Source organism: Chamaea fasciata, unplaced genomic scaffold (genome assembly GCF_029207755.1).
Source record: "Chamaea fasciata isolate MVZ Bird 193981 ecotype frontalis unplaced genomic scaffold, bChaFas1.0.hap1 SCAF_23, whole genome shotgun sequence".
NCBI lineage: Eukaryota > Metazoa > Chordata > Aves > Passeriformes > Sylviidae > Chamaea > Chamaea fasciata.
In genome coordinates, this window is record NW_027094108.1 from 716,358 (window position 1) to 720,673 (window position 4,316).

Sequence of the window (4,316 nt, forward strand, 5' to 3'; positions counted from 1 at the left end):
GGCGCGGGCCCGGCGCTGGCGGAGCCGCTTTGTAGGGGCGCGGCCGGGCCCGGCCCGCCCCTGGGCCCGCGGGGGCGGCGCGTGACTCACGGCGGGGCCGGAGTCGTGCGCCGGGGCCGCCGTGAGTCAGCGCCGCAAAGGCCGAGATCGTGGCGGCGGGGGCGGCCGGGCGCGGCCCGCGGGGGCGGCCCGGGGAGGTCGTGCCGGGCCCGGCGTGCCTGGCCCGCCGCCCGGCGCACGCCGCTCACTGCGCCGGGCCCGGCTCGGCCTAAATTTAGACGCGGCGCTTTCTGTGTGACAGCAGGGACGGGCCGCGGTGCGGGGCGGCCGCCGCAGCCCGGCGCGGCACGGAATGCCCGGCGCTGGAAGGGACACTGCCCGAGCCGCGGTGTCCCTGCACAGACACCACGAAATCCCAGCCTGGGCATCCCTGGCGGCGCTGTCCAAGCGCTCCCGGGGCTCCGGCAGCCTCGGGGCCGTGCCCGTTCCCTGGGGAGATCCTGCTATCCCACCTAGCCGTGCCCTGACACAAAGCCATGGATTCCCTCGGGGGTGTCGGTGCCCGCAGCGATCACTGCGTGCCCCTGTTCCCTCGGGAGGATGCTGCAGACCGGGCTGCGTGTCCCTCGGTGTCCCCGGGCTGCACACACCCGGGGCCCAGCTCTGAAGGGGAAAAGGCTGCAAAGGCCTCGGCAGATCCAGCCCAGCGCCACAGACACGGCTCTGAACACACGGACACGGCTCTGAACACACGGACACGGCTCTGAACACACGGACACGGCTCGGAACACACGGACACGGCTCGGAACACACGGACACGGCTCGGAACACACGGACACGGCTCTGAACACACGGACACGGCTCGGAACACACGGACACGGCTCTGAACACACGGACACGGCTCGGAACACACGGACACGGCTCGGAACACACGGACACGGCTCGGAACACACGGACACGGCTCTGAACACACGGACACGGCTCGGAACACACGGACACGGCTCTGAACACACGGACACGGCTCTGAACACACGGACACGGCTCTGAACACACGGACACGGCTCTGAACACACGGACACGGCTCTGAACACACGGACACGGCTCGGAACACACGGACACGGCTCTGAACACACGGACACGGCTCTGAACACACGGACACGGCTCTGAACACACGGACACGGCTCTGAACACACGGACACGGCTCTGAACACACGGACACGGCTCTGAACACACGGACACGGCTCGGAACACACGGACACGGCTCGGAACACACGGACACGGCTCTGAACACACGGACACGGCTCAGAACAAGGCACAGAACGGGCGCCTGGTCAGGAGCTGTCCCCTGGAAAGGAAAGTGACCCCATTCGTGCTCTGATCCCTCGGCACACACATCTGCCGTCCTCTCAGAACAGCTGCTCGTTTGACAATGGTGCTGTGCTTTTACATGAATTAAGAGGTTAAGATCTCTCCAGAGTATGAGACTGACCCAGCCTCAAATTGTGTAGGTTTGTTCTTTTTTTGTGATTAAAACAAAAGGAAAAACTTCCCGGCACAATAAAATTGCTTCAAGTTCAGGAGTTCCAAGTTATGTCAGCATCATGTTTTTTAAAGGCATAAATGGAAAAGCTCTTCACAATCTAATATTTGTGCTGGGAGTAAGCTGTACTTTTAAGCTTAACTATGGTTGGCCTCTTCACAGTTCCATTTCCATCTCTACAAGATTTAACCATAGAAATTAATTCAGCGGAGTAACACTGAATATTTCATCTTAACGAATTTAAAAGGCACATAATTTTTCCATCTCTCTTCCATTGTTTAATGCAATTACTCAGGGATTGTATTACGAGACCAAATGATGGGGAAAGGAGGAGGAACATCCCACCCAGTCACTTGGCACACCAAGACCTCCTGTGTGTGCTCCAGGACTTGTGCTGCAGAGCTGATTTTTTTTTTCCTACACAAATCCCTCCCTTCCTATGAGCTCTGTCTGTACTATCAGTCCAACCAGAGGTGCATTGTTTAAAATTCAGTTTCCTCCCTAAAGGAGTTAATGAGGATCTTGTGCAAGGGGCACAATGGCAGCACAAGCAGGGAACACAATCCCCAGCAAATTCAGATATTTTGAGGGCTATCAAGGCCTATCTAAAGGGAGGCAGCAAGTCTCACAGTGTAAGGACTTGGGAAATCCTCAGAAATTCTTCCAAAAGGAAATTAACCCTCGTGAGTAGCTCACAATGTTGCAGCAACAGCATGTGTGTAATTTCCTTTTAACTGTTAATTTATGAATGGAAACAGGCCCAGTCCTGGTAACGTGAATGGAATCTTCATGGTCACTTCAGACAGCAGCAGTTTCATCTCCTTACTGATAATTAAACAATTAATCACAAAGGGTCTAGTAATGAAGCCTTTACCTATCTTCCATGAAAATGACTTTCTGTAGAAGCTGGAGAAGAGGAAAGAACAGTGAAAAATTCCTTTCCACTGACTTTGACAAGCAGAGAAAGGTTGTTGGTTGTTTTTAAATTCAGGTATCGTTTCGGAAAAAGCTACTTCAAATTCTTCCCTCTGGTAATAGGCTTTTTCCATACTCAGTGACATCAATGGGATTGCTCACAGAGCATCACCTAAAAATGGTAACTCTTTACAGGGTTTAAGGAATCAAGGGTTAGTGAATTTTAAAAATTCTATTAGAGAGAGGAAGGAGAAAGGATTTCATTACACTAATTCAGAAACTCTATTATCTCCCAATATAGCTTATTAACCCCTTATCAAATTAAGACTAAAACCAAAAATTTGTTCACTTTCCCTTGCTTTCTCTCTTACCAAGTCCCAGACTTCTCAAAAGGGTTGGAGTTCCCTCCCCTCATTCTCGAAAGACATCAGCAGTCTACACATTTGACTAACATTTTAGAAGTGAGCTAGTGCACTGGAAGTACAGAGGAATGCTAATTTAGGAAAGCAAATCTCAGAAAATATTTCAGAGTAGCAGCACAAGTGTCCTAGTTCTCAAAAATAGAAACACTGTTTGACAGTTTTGCCTCCTATAAAGAGCCTGAAGCTCTTGCTGCTCATCATCTCCACAAAAAAAGCCATGTCAATTTTTACTCAACTGTTTCCTATTTTAGCTTAGAGGAAATGTGCTAAGTTATTTCCAGGAAGACATAATAGAGATCAGTTATTTTTTGCAGTTTTGCCTCATAAAGAGGTACACACACATTCTACTCTGCACTAAGCTCCTACATCACCCTGATGTCGAACATGACCTCAAGCACCAGTCATCAGCTGGGCTCTGCTGGGAACAAATGGGAAGGTTTGGATCCGGTTATCAGCCCACCCCATTTCTGCAGAAAACCCCAGCCTGAGAACTCCCCCCGACCAGAGGCAGCCCCACTCAGTCCCAGGCTGCCTCCTCAGGCCTCCCATGCTCCTTCCAAGCCCACAGAGCATCTCTGCTGTGAGCAGTCCAGAAACCAAAGCTGTCCACAAACACTTGTCGATGCTCCAGGACCCAACACCTGCTCAGACCATGAGGAGCTCGTTGTTGTCACCAGCAGGGCAGGCCAAAGCTGGGCTCAGATGCTGCAGTGTTTGTCTCAGCTGCCAAAGCAAATGACACCAATGAACAGAAGGGCAGAGTATGGCCAAAGCAAAACACCAGCCTACATGTGAGCTGTAAAAAACATTATCCTGCACCATCAGTAGTAATTCACGTGCCACACTTTAATCACAATTAAAGTGCTGCAGCAATACAAGTGGGGTGAAGACTATTTAAATGAAAGGATATTCTAATGCTTTTGAAAGAACTAATCTCAAGATATTTGATTCATAAGCGACAGGTAAGAATTTTATCATGAGAACTGTTGAAAATCTTTCTCTTGTGGAACTTCCACGGGGCAGCCAGTCACTGACTGTCCTTATGCTCTCAGGCCTGCACCAAAGCAAGGTCTAAAAGCCAGGACAGATCTGTTCATAGCCAGTACCATTGCCATGTATCCCAAATGCACAGGGGACACAGAACTGTAATTACTTTCTTACTAAAAGCCTCCCACCATCATATTGCCAGTGCAAGTGCCTTTTCTAAGAGATACACAGCACTGTTGTTATTATTATTATCATTATTATGATGGTCCATACCATCAAAACAGAGAATAGGTTTGTCCTACCTAAACACTCCAGGGTGTTCACACAGCAGTGAACAATGCGCCCTAAAAAACCAGAACTGCTCTCAAATTTATTTGGGCACATAGGCTATTACAGGCCTCAAAAGCAATATGAACCAGTTGTAAGAAGACAGTTTCAAATGTCCAAGCCAG